Source organism: Lissotriton vulgaris, unplaced genomic scaffold (assembly GCF_964263255.1).
Source record: "Lissotriton vulgaris unplaced genomic scaffold, aLisVul1.2 SCAFFOLD_334, whole genome shotgun sequence".
In the NCBI taxonomy this organism is placed as follows: domain Eukaryota; kingdom Metazoa; phylum Chordata; class Amphibia; order Caudata; family Salamandridae; genus Lissotriton; species Lissotriton vulgaris.
The window spans coordinates 423,397-440,337 of NW_028244801.1; the positions used below are offsets into that span (position 1 = coordinate 423,397).

Here is a 16,941-nt window from a genome sequence, read left to right on the forward strand (position 1 = left end):
CAGATCCAGTCTGACGCCTGAGAAATTCAAAGGGAATATAAAATAGTGAAGTTGATATCTGGAAGGGGCCACCAGGCCCTCCCAGTCTTCAGCCTTCTTTTTTTTTTCTTGGACCACAAAGTCTCCAGCATTACAAATCACTTTCCAACACTTTCGTTCCCCTGTATCCCAAAGATTTTGCAGAAGGTTAAACATACAAGGGTAAATGTAAATCGCAAACAGACTACATTTTCAATTACTTTATTCAAACAAACACCACCCAAAAAAACTTGTAACATGAGTAATAAAAGGTAGTATGCGTCCTTTTTAACATTCCCATAAAACACATTTGGAAATGTGACAATTGGTTTGATAATACACATTCTTGTGATTTATTTTAAGATGACCACTCTTTTGGGCATGGCTGTCTATCAAGCCCTGTGAGATGTTGGTCCTTTTTCATTAGGGTGAACGTTCGGGGCATTGACAAGATCGATAATCCCATTCTGGGTAAGAACAGACGAGATGACTGCATTGGACAGAAATTGTAGCTTAATGATTATAAGAATATGTTTGCTGTGAAACTAGGTATTAAATCTTTAAATGTGTTTTTATATGAATTTGAAAAAAGGATATAACCAGAATCTCCTGAATACATCATAAGTTTATATGGTTTATATAAACTACAAAACATATTTTAAAAAGTAAATATATCTAAAAGTAAAACCAAACCGTCTGCTCTAAACAGCCAATAGATTAAACACTTGGGGAGTAATAACTAATTATAATATTCTATTGAAGAAGGCTAGACTTGGTCAATATTGGTAACATATAATGCACTGCAACAATGTTTCGGAAACAAATGTGACATTAATATTATACAAGCATTTGCAATACAATAGGTCTCGCATTTATGCGAGTTCGACCTATTGGCATTGTAAATGACAATGTCTTTTATTTATGTTTTAGTTTTTCAAACATAAATAAAAGGCATTGTCATTTACAATGTCAATAGCTTAAACTTGAGTAAATGCATGACCTATTGCATTCAAATGCTTGTTATTATTAAACTCAACCCGAACGTGTGAGTGGATGACATGTGAATTCTACACCTTGTAGTGTCCCGTGTCTTTTTGCAACATATACACCATTCCACATACATTTTTTAGTATTTTGATGTAAGATGCTCCGACACACTCCACTGGTTTGCGAGGAACCATTGCATGGCCCTAATAAAGAATGCAGCATCCGGGTGCACTGTAAAGTTATCATTTACTAGGCTGTAAAAGTCAGTATAATAGACTAAATGTATGTGTTGTCGAATGCACAATTTTGTGTCACCCCCCCCCCCTTCTCCCCATTTTGAGGGGGGTGAGGGGGCGGCACAGCGCCTCGAACACCATCTTTAGTGGTCAGACTTGCACGCTGCACTCGCTGTGCACCGTATGGGCCTGGCCTGACAATGTGCCACGGGCCACAGCTGCTTTGGGCTCCCAGTTGGCCTGCGCCCCTCACTTCTTATGTGACCCCCCCCCCTCCCCCACATCACGGAGATCCGCAGCTGGCGCCATGATAAGTCCCCACTGTAGCACAGACCTGCAGTACCAGTGCGACCAGATACCTGCAATGGGCCAGTCACGTAGAACCACTAGGCTTCATAAATCACCTTTGCAGCAGCAAAACAGCGTTCAGAGGGAGCCCTGCTCAGATACCCCAAAAAATTAGAACCTAGTGCTGGAAGGGGGCGCACCCTCAGCATAAAAACCCGGGAATTAATACTTCACCTCCACTTATGTTCTTTGGGCTCCTAAACAACAAAAGGGAGACATGGGACAGCATCAATCCCAGCCTTGCTACCACGCCATACACAGAACCAGTGCGTGGGTTTAGTATAAAGTCACTCTCCACCCTCAGAAAAGTGCATCTCCATGTCACACCTAGAACAGACGATTCTGTTGTGTGTGCGCCCCAAAGAGTGAAAAAACTACGTTAGAACTCCAATCTCCCTCCCTCCCTCAAATCCCGCAGTCTGCTGCCCAACCCCAGCACTGCACAACCAGTTAGATACTATTTTATATTTATAGCTCACCCCTGTTATGGCCTTGTAGCGCTAAACATTAGCAAACCTTGACCCCAATATTAAAACTCCACAAACGTTTATTCTTCGTTTAGGGGGGGATCACCCGATTAAAATTAAGTAGGGTCTCAGAGGTCTATAGTAGTGCCTTTATAATGTTCTACTTAGTTCACCTCGCTGCTTCAAGGAGCTACGCAGTGCTCCTGCACCCACGCTGCGCTATCTTAAAGACGACACATCCTACCTCGCCGATCGGTAGCTACCACCTCTAGCACGTCCGCAGGAGAGCACCGAGGGTGTTTTTATTTCGACCCCCAGGACCCAACGTACCTCCTTGGAGGTTGGGACTCAAATGTAATACTGGTTACTGATCTATGGGATACTACATCCCACGACCCCAAGCAATGGCGAGAACCCCTAAAATGTACGCTCGGAGGACCGCAGAAAGTATTTTGGCTGTGTGAGGACCCCAATTATATACTCGGCTGAGGGGGGGCCCCAACCTTGACAAGCAGATAGAAAAAGGTGCCTGTTCTAGTGATCGAAAGGACAACAAGCAGTACTAATCAAAAGTAGGGTCACAGGACACGAGCAACAGCATAAACCAAAACAGTCACAGAAACGTGATCCATGCAGGAACAATCGAGGCGACTCCCTTTAAAATACTCTAAGTGCTGTAGTGTGAACGCGAGAACAAACTTTCCGTTATGCACCATCATCTTTCACCCTCCAAGAGACCCAATGCGGTCCCAGCGAAGTCAAATATAACAAAACAAATGACAGTTTAAAACAACCATTACGCAAATGAAACAAATAGTGCTACCGACTGTAATTAAAGGAGACCGTATCACGCCACAAGCAAACAATCCGGTATAGATGGGCGTCCGAGAAGCAGACAGGGCGGTAACAAAAAAGCCTCGTTTTCAATCGGAGGCCAGCGTTTAGCATAAATGATGACACCAGCCAATAGGAACGCTGGGCGGGACTTCAAGTCCCCTTCTGAAATCTTTCGATCATAATAAGCCTTGCAGACCGAGGAGCGCACGCGCACTCCAGCGCTAGGTCTGCAAGACCTAAAAAAGCACATTTTGTGAGTTGTGCATGGTTCGAATGAATCCATTTTAAATAGGGGTAGAGATATGGGTAAATTTCACATGCAAACCCATTTCATTTAAATGCTTCTAACATCCATTACCTATTCACTGTCAAGCTACTCACTGTACATTTCTGACCATGCCGTTTTTCTGTTAAACCCCAACCTGTCAGTCTGCCCTTTATTTCACAGGGCAGGCCATTACCCACTCACTCTGTTTCACATGAAGGAGTTGTAGATACTGGATGGAAAGATGTATGCATGGACAGGAAGGAAGTACAAAGTCTTTGAAGCACATCACATAGGCGGGTGTTAGAACAGAAAGGGAGTGGGACACAGACAAAAGAGGAGATCAGGGTTGAAGAAGCGAGGTAGACAGTGATGAGAATACAGAGCATGCAGGCAAAGACTGCTAACCTAAATCTAGCTAATTGAGGGCTCTTCCCGCAGGCACATTTTGAAATGGTGCAGAAATCTGCATTTTACACAATTTTGAAACAATTTTTTCATAGGCAGTTTTAAATCCCCATTCATAAAACAATCTAAAACAAAATCAAATACTTTCTGCAAAAGATAAACCTTCACGAGTATTGTAGAAGCTTCTCTCTAACTAGCCAGGAGAAGAAGGGGCTAACTTGGGAATCATTTTACTGCACTGTGTTTTCATTTAAACTGTTGAAAAAAAAAACATTATTTGCAATTCTGAAGTGCCAGTGGAATATTTCTGTATTTTCCTGGTGCGACAGACTAGTCTGATCATCTTGAAGGGCACGGAGGGTTCACCCCCAATAAAAAAGGCTAAACAATTAGAAACCCGGGACCTCAGGCATACATCTTTTTCTGAGGGTGTGTAATACAGAGACGAACACCAGTATCATACCTGGGCCCTAGGAGAAAGTTGGCTTCATGGTTGTGAAGTAGATTTAACTCCACATGCCCTTGTATTTGAACACACAAGTTCTCAAGCAGGTTAGATAGGAAAGGCAGAAATGAAATCGGATTATAGTTTCCATGTTCCAAATGGTCTACTGAAGATTTTGTTTCAAGAGTGGACAAACTATTGCTTCTTTCCAGCCTGAGGGAGCAAGGCAAGTACTGTACCCACATTAGACAGAAGTTGTTGCAAATATTGGGCAGGGCAGGGATCGGATAACGAACCTGAAGAGCAACTTTATATAATTAATGCAGTGAAGTTCACTTCTTGTATCATTTTCTTTCCTCAAGGCAATTATGTGTTTTGTGCAAGTTTATCTATCCAACTCGGTGGTTAATGTCTTCATTTACATTTTCCCTTGACAAATGCTCCCAAAGTTCAAAAGATAGGATAGTATCAGTTTTAGTTGCCAGGAGGACATGTTACTCATTTGCAATTTGGAATCATTCTTTAGATTAATTTGAGGCTGTCGTTAGGGACTGGTAAAGTTTTTATGCACAGATTTTTTTTTTTACTTTATTTTTCAAAAAAATGCATGACCCATAGATATACCAAGTCGTGGAAACAATATTCATAAACACATAAATCTAAATCAAGCAACAATAACATTTGTCTTAAAAAGAAAAAAAGGAAAGAGATTAAGGACAGTGGAGAATATACGGGAAATTAAATCAATACCTATTACATTTAATTTTAAAAAAAGGAGGGCAAAATAAGAGAAAACAAATACTTCTGAGCGAAGACCACTACTCAAAGAGGGCCCAAATCTTAGAGGACAACTGACGCCTCCTTCGTCCCCTTAACAAATAGACAGAAGACTCCAAATTATGCCAGGCTAACATCCTAGCTCTCCAATTGAAAAAGGTAGGAGCCTCCGGACTAAGCCACTGTGCGGTTATACATAGCCGTATCATTGCCATAGCTGATGATTTTTCTGATGTACTTTCACTAGAGGATCACATGAATGACGCCAATGTCTTACTCACTTTTATAAAGATCATCAAAGAACGATTGATTTATTTTCTTATGTCCGGATTTTTTTATGGATTTAGGAGGTCATAATTCATCAAGAGGCTGAATAATGGAACTATTAAGCCAACTGAGTGTCAAACTAAGATTACAAAATTTACAATCAAATAGATAGAGTTTCCCAAAGGTATTTTTTCCAATGGAAGGTAGGCAGAAGGCTTTCCATTTGCACCCTAAATCGAGCTATTACTACACATGTTAATAACTATGGGTCTCTCTGGAAAACAGAATGGGTTTGTAAAATGAGCAGCTTAACTTGGAGGCAGAGGGTTTTGGACTTCAAGTGAGTCCCAATTAGATAAAATAGGGTTAGGTAAGCAACCAGACAAATGGGTGGCAGAAGTTGAAAAGCGGTCATCTTTTTGAAGCTTTTACGAAAGAGTTAGTCACCTAGTATTATTAGATTATTTCTATCAAGACAAAATATTTCTTCTAGAAAATTCTTTAGGTTTGGAGAAGACTATTGAGGAAAGGTCAATAAATTAACAGAAAAGTTAAATGACTCATTTAATATCAATGCAAAATCTAAACAAAAAGTTTAAAGGTCCAAAGTGAAGTCAGGAAATGTTCAACGCATAAGGGTTTAATTGATGCGGTTTATTTTGGCGCCAGGTCAAGATGTGTGTGTGTTGTATGGAATATTTTCACTGATTTGTGCTAGACTGGGGGTGTATTAATGACGTGTATTTGTAAAACACAAAGGCCTCTGGCATAGCGTTCCTCGATTCATTCATTGCATGAAAATCACCTTGCTCAAACAAAGCAGAATATTCTAAGTGTGAACTATTTCTAAAATCAATACTATCAGAAGAGCTACAACTGAAACTAATGGTCTTCCTTGGCTAATTAAGAATTTAGAAATACTTCAGCATTTAGAGTCTGGTGCCACCCTCCGACTAGAGCGTACCGGTGGTGAAAGAGTGCTATTCACTACATTCAGATGCTACACATGGGATTAACATTCTAGAGGAGAATGCAGGCCGAACAAACTTGTTGGGTTACTTTACTTTTTTCAAGAGCAACGGTATCAGTCTATTATCAACACAGAAATGTCAACACTTTGGGACAATGCCGCCAAGGCAGCAGCGTTTGCATAGCTGCGCTACAGTAAATACGCTATCACTGTTTGCAAGACGCCTTGATAAAGCTCGATTTGTTTCGATTGCACAAGAACTTGGCATAAACTTGCGCTAGAGTATGCTCTCTGCCGATGTGGCTGTCTTCATGCCAACAGCTTGTGTTCAGAGTACTCAAAGCGTTGGAATTTCTGTTCCAAACTAGCTGTGTTTCCTGGTAACCTGTGAATCCTGAATAACTGCACTGACACATACTGAATTAAAGCACCTTAGGTGGCTGCATTGTGTATTCCATAACCCGGACACATGGCATTCAATGAAAGTCATAATATATTACAAACTTATAATTAAAGGACCACTGTCAGCATCCAACAAAAAAATAAATAACAAAAATGTAATAGGTTGTGATCTATAGTGACACCAAAAATAGAAATAAGGCGCTTTCAGACGCTCAACTGCAACCGAAGTTCAGGGATTATCGCAAGCACTTGTGGAGAATAGATCTGTGATATATTTATTTTTTTAAGTGGGAGACCTTTAAAAGAAAAAAACACATTTGCCGTAGATTTTGCCATTGCACAATCTTTCAAGTGAACCAATGCCTACACCCTACCCACTTGAGGCCCTGCCTCCTGCACAAAGACCCAGAGGGGTGTTGCACGTTCCTGTATTGTGGCATCTACCCTGCCTACCTCCCGCCTACTACATCCTCAATATAAAGGAAAGTGGAACTCTTGCCTTGCCTAGGAGACAAACCACATCAAAGAGGATCACTAAACTCCTGTCTCAAATTGTGTTTTTCAGACCTTACAAGCTACCAAGAGTTGTGTTTCTAGATATTTATGCGGACTAAAAAATGCCCTACGATGGTGGATGAGAACCCCCCCCACCCCTAAAGGAAATGTTCTTTAAAGATCTGGAACACAATGATTTGCTATAATTCAGTGGCATGGTGTGCACCTAAATATTTGAACCCAGTCTTCATTGGTGTATTTCGATTTAGACTTTTCGTATTAGAAGGATGGGTTCTTCTTTCTTTGGGGATGACTGATAATTAAACATCATACCCTGCTATACAGTGCAATAATGGTTGTTAGAAGCCCCAAACCAGAGTTCTGGGCTGAAGCCGCAGAGACGGCCTACCAGGTTTAAGGCCTTTAACAACCGGTATTGCCTCACCGGGAAGAGTTATAATGCGGTCAGAGCAGTCCATTCTCTTAGGGTAGAAATTCTAACATAAATAGGGAGAAACAAAGACAAGCCTTTGCATCTGGACGGAGGTGGTCTGTACCAGCCACTACTGACCCGGAGCCACTTCACTGTCTTCAGCCGAGCTCCCAATTTCAATGTTTTCATTTATTTTAGGGCCATAGATGGAAACTGGAGTTCTTAATTAAATTCCGAAGCTGGCTTACTTGGCGAGCAGAGATCTGGTTTGTCTTTGATACCCTTGAAAATGGCTCCTCTGGTGTATGTGTGTATGTACGTGTGTATATGGTATTTCTACAGTGCAAACCTAGCCAAAAAGGCTCTAATGCGTGCGCTGCCTGTCTGTAGTCACAGAAAACGTTAATGCCACTACATCTGGCAACTCTACCCACATCGCTGCTTACAAATTTCCCCTCCTGTGCTGGACCACAATTAAAACGGGTGTGGGCATGACGAGCTCAGCTCGTCATGAGCACACGAGCACTGTGCTGCATGACGAGCTGAGCTCGTCATGAGCATCGAAGGGGCTACAACCACAGAGTCCATAAAAACATGAGAAACTTGAGGAGCAAACTAGAGAGAGTGCCCTAATACGTGACAGAGAGGAAGAGCGAGGTAGAGAAAACGTGAGAATGAGGGCACGTTTCACAGACAGTGCGACAGGAGTGGCCAGGCCTATGTCGGCTATGGAGAAAGGGTCCGAGTGCTGGAGAGTAATGCTAAGAACCGAGATCAGTTCTAAAATGTAATCTATTTCAGAAACTCAATACACAGCGAGGGAACCTGCGAAATCGTAGTAGTATCCTTTTAAGGAAGGGGCGTGCAGTAAATGTGCAATATTGCAACTAAGAGTCTAATGCTTCGGTAGCAAGTAGTAGATAGTAATTAAAAGACTTCTACTATAGAATTATGGAACATAAATCCCGCTAAGATGCACCTAGATTGGAGTGTGCACACATCTGAATCCTAAAAGTTGAGGGTTGCAACTACAGAGGCACCCTGATTGGAGGAGTGGGCACACATCAGAATCAGCCTAGGCGAAGTGATTGCAGCAGAGCGCCCCTGACCATCTGGCCTAGCAGTAAAGCTGCTTGCCCCTTTAGAGCTGTAGCATGTTTAAGAACCTTAGACTTGCTTGTGAGATTGAAAAGAGTTCTTCAGTCCAACGTCGCAATTGTGGTCTGTGAGTTACGCGTGCATAGATTTGTAGGTGAAGCAGAAAGTAAGTTATGACATCAGCAGAAATATTGTAGAGAGAAAGATTCAGCTCCAGGGTTTATGTCTAGGTGTCATCCTGACTGCCATTTCCGGGACCCATGGAGTGGGAATTTTTGAGTGACTTGAAAAATGTCAGAGTAGAGCCCCTTCGTCCCTTCTCTCGCGAAGAAATCGTAAGAGAAGTAGTCGGTTATCCTGACAGTAGTAGAGGCTAGACACATATTTGATACCAGGTACAAGAGGAGTTTTTAGTCGAAGGTAACTCCCACTCATCTCCGCTTGTTACTGGGTGTGACTATGAGGGTCAGATGTACAAACATTAAGAATACCAATTTCCTAATTTCGAATAGCTCCAGATCACAATTAGGTAACTGGCATTCCTAATGTATGAAGCATTTTTATTCCCGAAAAGTGATTCCTAGTAGGTTGAAAATCAACCTACCTCATGAATATTAATGATAGGTCACAATTTGTTACCCTTTAGAAATCGCAGCCAACACAGAGATGGTGGCCTGTATGTATGTATGTATATATATATATATATATATATATATATATATATATATATATATATATATATATATATATATATATATATATATATATATTTACTTTATTATCATTATTGAAACTCACATTCTTGCCCGTGAAGAAGGAGCGATTCTACTCCGAAACGCGTTTGACGTTGTGCTCTGAATAAACTGCACCAGGAATAGAGGCCACGGCTCCTGTGTTGTTTCTTTCCGCTATTGGAGGAGGGATCACGCCGGTGAGACTGTGTTGCTATTGAAGGGGGTGGCTACCCCTGCCGTGTGCCCGCCGAATCAGAGGCTCGGGGAACAGCCACAACTTGGTATGTATATATATATATATATATATATATATATATATATATTTTAAATTTAAAAAGAAACTTTAAAGTTTCATCTTGAAATTGTAGATGGCGGTCCATGGGAAATATTTTTTAACATTCTCAAAAGAGGAAGTGCTGCCGAGGGGTGCCCCTTTCCCTTTGTGAATGGGCTACCACAACTTTCAAACTGGTGATAAAAGCATTACTGTTTTGCTACTGGAATTCAGTTGCAGAACAGTAATTCATACTGATTTGGTATTTGAAAGTGACGCCCAAAACAAGGCCCTTCCAAATGCCGAATCACAAATTTGAAAAAGCCTTTTGCGAATCGCGCCATTTGAGGCTGCAAAAATGCTTTGTACATCTGGATACAGCTAATGCATGCTGTGTTTTAATACAGTAAAGGCTAGTGGTTTGTCTAGTATTAAGAAACATTGGTTCATTCTTACTCTATTTTATCCTTTTAAAAAACATTGAATAACAACATTTAGAGCAGAAAAGAACAGATGATGACAAAACCAGCGGAACTGATCAATAAAGCTTCAAGGACGAGTTCTAGCTGCAGTTAGAGAGATGGACAAGACCCAATGATGGAAAAAAAAATCTAGATCAGTTTAGTGCAGACAAAGTTTTTCATATCTCAGACAATGTAATCTATGATCACCAGATATTAAAAATCTATTTTTGACAAAGATGAGATCACCAAAAATATGTTTTACCTTACCAGGGTCACTATGCAAGGCAATTAGCGTGTGCCAGGAAAATACACAGGAAACCGCATCTGTGAAAAAAGGAGAAACAGACTGTTTTGAAGAAATATAATCATGGACCTATACCCATTGCTAACACAGTGTGCACAACCAAGCTAACTATTTGCCCTTCTACTTATAACAGAGTTCAACCTCAGAGAACCCATAACACTACTAACAACGCAAACACAGACTAAAGATGGGTCCTCTCCTTATGAATGCAAGGAAGAGAGAACCTGGATGGTTCTGCAGGTCAACATCCCTCCTAGTGCCCAACAGAAACCAAGTTAAAGGGTTGTTTGGCTGCAAATCCAAAACAGTTGTCCACATCACCCACTGCAAGAGGGAAGATGTAGGAGTGGCCCAAAGATCACAATAAGGTAGCATTGCGACTGAATAACGGAAAATACATGAACCTCACAATGCCTCGCAACTGGAAACCATTTCTCAGTAGAGTACATAGTTCAGCGGAGTTTTAAGTGGTAACTTGAAACACTTATGTGAACTAGAGAAGACTGTCACTCCTTCACCCATGAGTTAATTCCTGGACCTGCAGTCAATAACAACTGTTAATAACCCTTCCTGCAGTTATGGGCCCGAGACGCAGGTGACCGCGCTTAACAGGGTAAGGGGGTAATTAATAGCTATTATTGTCCTTTATTGCCATTGTATCTGCTAACAGACTGTTAGCAGCCGCTTCCCTACCACTTATAGGGAACACTGTGGGAGCTACTTGTCATCTGAAATGGCTTACTCAGCTATTTTCCTCTAAAGCAGCTGGTTTAGACAAGACCGTCCGGTCTCCTCCCATTGCTTCTGCTGAAAGGTAAGCCCAACGAAATGAAATGAAAATTGTTCTTCTATAGCGCATGGCTACCCGGGAGCATCCCAGCGCTTGGAATCACGGAAAGGCAGAAAGTCTGAGATTGCTCTTGAGTAATCTTAATTGTATAGTTTCCGGGAAAAGCCATGTTTTTAGTTTCTTGCAGAAAGTAAGGAGTTTGGGTACCTGACGAAGGGAGAGAGGCAGAGAGCTCCACAGTTTTGATGCATTGTAAGAAAAGAGGCGACCTCCGGAGAAAGACTTACTAATTCTGGGAATTGAGGTCATTGGACCGCAAGTTTCTGGGAGTTTTATAGGGTCTGATAAGGTTGGTGAAAATTGGAGGACCTTTGCCTTGAAGATTTTTATGGGCGATACAGAGGGCCTTGAAATGTATCCGTTCTTTTATCGGTAGCCAGTGGAGAGATCTAAGCGCTGCTTTGGCTGAGGAGCGATGGTTAGTGCTCGTCAGCAGTCTCGCCGCAGAATTCTGGACCAACTGAAGCTTGCAGATCACCGAAGTCGGGGCTCCCAGGTAGATCACATTTCTATAGTCAAGCCTGGATAAGATCAGGGCCTGAACTAAAATTCTTTTAGCTTTATCAGGCAACTGGGGAAGGATTTTGCGTATAGATTTTAGCAGGCCAAAACAAGTGGCTGCTGTTTTCCTGGCTTGTACTTTAAACGAGAGATCATTGTCTAACCAAAGTCCCAGGCTCTTGATTTCACTTTTGGGGGGAGGACCAGGACCCATACAGGGTGGCCATAGTGTGGGGGCATTGAATGATGCCTGCCTGCCTAATAACATAAGTTCGGTCTTCTCACCGTTGAGTTTGAGGTGGGACTGACACATCGACCTGGCTACTTCCTCCAGACAGACACTCAGGTTCGTGGGGGGACAGCTCTGCTTGGTTCAGAGAGACCACGAGCTGCGTGTCGTCGGCATAGCTGACCAATTTGATCCCATAGGGAGCCAGTTCTCAGCTAGGGGAGACATATATACATTAAAAAGTGTGGGGCTGAGGGAGGAGCCCTGCGGGACCCCACACTGCAAAGGTACAGGGGAGGAATGGCAATCCCCTTCAAAAACCTTGAAATACCTTTCCTGAAGGAATGATTCCAGCCATGCGAAGGCCTTTCCTGAGACTCCAAGCTTATTTAGGCGGGCTAAAAGGATACGGTGAATCACCGTATCACAGGCGGCGCGGAGGTCCAGGAGGATAATGGCCACATTACCACCTGCGTCCAGAATCCTCCTAGACTCCTCAACCACCTTTACGAGAGCCATCTCCATCCCTTGCCCGGGGCGGAAGCCTGTTTGAGATGGATGGAGTAGATTGAAAGTTTCCAGAAATGAAGACAATTGGCGGTTTATAAACGTTTCTGCTAATTTACTGATACCTGGGAGAAGGGAAATGGGGCGATAGTTAGACAAGTCTCCAAGGTCAAGGTTAGGTTTTTTTATCAGTGGTTTGACCATGGCCAGTTTCCAGTCCTGTGGGACTATACCTGCTTCAATCGAAGAATTGACCAAACTAATGATTGGTGCAGTGATAATGGGCAAAACCAGCCAAAGAAAATGTTTTGAACGTACACACATTGAGTTTGCCATGCAGACATATCTCCCTCTTTCTCCCTAGTGTTTGCTCGTAGGATGAGGGAGACTGGGACCCAATCACAGTGCACATTGGGTCAGGAGGTGGCAGCACAGAATGGTTCCTTTGCGGCAATACAAAAGTGACTGTGCACCACAAAAGAAGCATTTTCATTGGCTGAAAGTCCTATTGAGGATGAGAATTTTGATTAGGTCTTAACATGTTGCGTTGTATACAGAAGAGGACCCGCTGTTTGACTTTTGTTTTAAACAATCTAATAAGAGATCCCAGCATCACAGACTTGAAAACTTTGCACACAAGAAACACCATCTTATTCTTTCACGTTTCCTTTATGGTCATACAGTAATAAAACGACAACATGCCAACAACAGACCTCTTCCACAGACCTATTAGACTACTGTATGGGTCAAAAGGTCACTGATCTATCACTTATTTTCACCCACACGGCTGCATTACGACTGTCTGAAACGATATCATTCTTCAAATCCTCTTGTCTTCGACGCATAGCTGCCCATTTTATGAAGGTGACCTTCAAACACTTCTGGTTTTACTCCCAACAGCACCAAAATATACTGGGGCTTGAAGGTTCACTTTTCCAATGAAACCAGAAGTTAACAGAAAATGATGCCTTAAAACAAGTGTAGCTCAAAGGCGGAGAAGTGTGGCTCACTGGTTAGAAGCGGCAGACTCTGAAGCAGAGATCAGGCCCAGGATCGGGTTCAATTCCCGACGCGGCAGGGTCTTGGGCCCAATGTCCGCGGACTCGATAATTCTCGCCTCAGCACCTACTCTAAGCATGGGTCCCACTCTGCAACTCTGGGCAATAGCTTGCTTAATCTCCACAACGGCCCCAACAACACTGGGATGCCTGGCTTCACCTTGGGGGTGCCCAGGAGGGGCATCTCACAGGGAGAGCCAGGAAGGGTTCCACAGCATTATACAGCGCCGGGACGCCCCGTTGCGGGGGCAGCTGTGCGCTTTACAAGTGTACTACATTTACTACATGTACACATTTTCCAAGGGTATTTGGGTAAAAAGAAGCCTCACTTGCGAAATACAGCCCAGTCTGTGGAATTTTACATTCTGTCCTGCATTAAAATTAAGATTATATTGCTTGGAAAAGCTATTTTTAGGGAAATATTTATTTATAACAAAATCATGTACTTAAAATACAACTTAAACATGGATGACTAAAAAAAACAGTCCCACTTCAAATTTGCCTTCATGACAAGCGGTCCATTCACGGGAATATCCCCTGGATGGCAAAAGCAGCAAACCATTGTCTGGTGGCTCAGTGTACAAATGCGTCCACTACAGGGACCTGTGTTTGACCTCATGGTCACAGGTTCAAATCCCGTCAGGCGCACTCAACCTTTCATCCATCTGAGGTCGATACAATGAGTACCATGGAATTGGGTAACAAAAAACATCTGTTATTAGGGTGAACGTGCGCTTTACAAATACACGTTATGTTACTGTTAATTCACTTAATACGAGGAAAGGCCTGAAAACATACATAATAGATCTGAAACAGCAATGTATTACTGGAGTTCATCCAATGAAAGCCATCACAGACTTTGCTAAATATCTCTCTTTCCATGACCAGCACACCCTGGTCTCAATGTCCATTTCCTACACCAGCTGGCATGAAGGAATCCTACTACATGGGACTTAATATTATTTACTGTATGCTCTTGGTTCGCGACTCCAAGCTCGGATCTCACCTCCACTGGGCCGTGAGCCACGCAAATTAAAGGCACCCCACATACACACAGTCTGATCAAAGCAGCTCGCACTGGGCTCAGTGGCACAAACCTGCACAGCACATGGCTTTCAACAGTGCAGTAAGTGCAGTGGCACCACGGCCCAGAGATCTGAGGGAACCCAATGATAGCTGCTTTTACTACCTAATCAGGGGATAGGACTCATTTTTCTTGCCTGCATTGGGGTCCTTGGCCCCTTCTTACAGATAGATATTACTTTATTCCAGACATCTAATTAACATGACACTCCTTAAAACAGCCTGTGTAATGGTTTTATAGGATCTGCTGCCCCAAACATCACCCTGGCAGCAGCATCACTGCCCAGCTCGTTACCCAAAGAGACAGATCTGTGCAAAAACACACCATCAAACAGTGTCCACACTTCATGCCACTGAGCGCACTGCAGCAGCAACTACTTCACGCTATGGAACCTAACCTAGAAAGACTTCAGAGTTAAGTGGACGAGCCACCTTGTGGTTTCATTCAATCGAATTAACAGACTCACATGTGCACCGCTCAAATTAATTTCATATTTCCCTCTACCATTTCACCACTCATTCTTTTTGGGTTCCGGAGTAGAGTGCCACTCACAGAAAAGCGCTTTAACACCTTGTTGGGGTAGTAAGCACTATATAAATGCAATTGCAACACATATAATGTGCATGTGACAAGCCCCCTGTTTCATACACCCGGTATATAGTTTAAAAAGTTAAAGGCACACAGCAGGAGTTTACTCGAGGCAGAGGCTCCGCTGTGACCGTCTCCGAGATGCTGACAGTGGCATTCGCCACGCGCAGCCAGACAGATCCACCAGCACGTGACACCTGCAAGGGCTCCCACGGTGGGCCTTACTGTAACCAGAGCTGCAGAGGAAGCCCTTCCCGGGCATATCTCGGACGTGTGGGAGGAAAGCGCCGGCGCAGCAGTGACCTTGCGGAAAGTCAGCATTTAAACATTCCAAATATGCAGGAGATGGCTCGCAAGAGAAGGCCATTGTCAAAAGCGCAATGCATAAAAACACTCAAGTACAAAATAACGTCCAGTAAATTATATGCAAGGCATTTATATTGTTAAAAAGTACAAAATATAATCTGGAGGAAGCGGCGTAACCAATCAGGAGGCAGCATTCTATCGACACACAGCTGGAAAAGTATGTAAAACAATTATTTCTGGATTCAAGCACTAGATTGCGGAAAAATGCACAGCATGTGGATCCGACAGATTTGCTGCTTTCCAAATGATCATTACTCACTAACGACTGTCTGAAACAGTCTCTTATTTAAAATGTATCGTCATATTTAAATTGATTAGCACCGTACCCCCCTTTCCCCCTCCAGTGATGAAACTTCAAAAACAATGCCCAATTTTTTTCCCAGTTTTAAACTTGTGCCTTAATAAAGACAGGGTTTCTCTAATCAAGTCCTCTACTCTGGAACTCCTTAACCACTGTCTCTTCAGCACTCTCCTTCCTTAGAAGTTTGTTAAACAGCTGTAAAGACTTGTTTGTAATATAGCCTTATAGCGGGCTATACCGGCTATTAAAGGACCGCTGAGGGACTTTAACAAGGGACCGGAACTTTAACCCCTCCCCTGCTGATGACGGAACCGCTCCGTCATCAGCTACAGTTGAGCTGTGCTGATGACGGAGCGGTTCCGTCATGGCCCGGCCGCCGCGCCTGCGCGGCGCTGATTTCGCGCCTGCGCGGCGCTGATTTCGCGCCTGCGCGGCAGGTTTAATGAGCGGGGCGGGTCATGACGGAACCGCTCCGTCACCAGCACAGCTCAACTGTAGCTGGTGACGGAGCGGTTCTGTCACCAGCATGCGGCGGCCGTGCGGCCGCCCCGCCCCTTTAGCGCTGCGGCGGAATAGCCGCCGCAGCGAAAGGGTTAATAGCCAGTATAGCCCTGCTATGAAGGGCTATAAGGTTATTAGAACATTCTACCCTCTAACATTCTGCCACTAGAGGGCAGAATGTTCTAACAAATAAAACGCAGCCCTCTCTAAGCTCGAGGGGCTTTAAATCCCCTCGAGCTCTCGGAGGCCTTGCCCCGCGGGCCTTTACTGGCCCGTAGAAGCAGGGAGCACTCCATGGACTTTAATGGAGCTCCCAACATTCCAATGTTCTAATAGACGTTTCAAGACTCTGTCACAGGGTATCTCTATTGAATGCAGTCACAAAGCCCACGCTCACCACCCTGAGCAGGGACCCTGCTTCCGTGACCTGGCATGGAGTGACCAGGAAAGCAGTGCTCTCCCTTCTCCTATCCAGACCCTGGCATACCTGGAGCCACTGGTCTCAGAGGACAGTTACTGCAACACTGCAAGCTCACGAGACGGTCGAGATCGACTTCCCTTCAGAGTTTCAAATTACACTGGTAAAGCTCTCCCTCCCATGGACCTTGATGCATCTATCAGGCCTGTGTGCAAGAGGTCAGGCTCCAACCCTACTGGGGCCCTGTAGCAGAAAGAGCATCTAATACTACTGGTCTGGAAGGTGACACAACAGAGGAGTAGAAGATGG

At 43.5% G+C, this 16,941-nt stretch overlaps 1 protein-coding gene across 3 annotated transcripts in view; it reads right to left on the reverse strand.

Moving 5' to 3' along the window:
• Positions 1-16,941, reverse strand: part of LOC147666724 (nucleus accumbens-associated protein 2-like) — a 418,781-nt gene that overhangs the window by 177,343 nt on the left and 224,497 nt on the right. The window contains exon 3 of one of the 3 annotated variants that reach the window (XM_086948923.1): positions 10,193-10,249. The exons of the other annotated variants lie outside the window; for them this stretch is intronic. The gene's annotated coding sequence lies outside the window, so the exon portion shown is untranslated. The remainder of the gene's footprint in view (positions 1-10,192; positions 10,250-16,941) is intronic. 3 annotated transcript variants of the gene reach the window in all.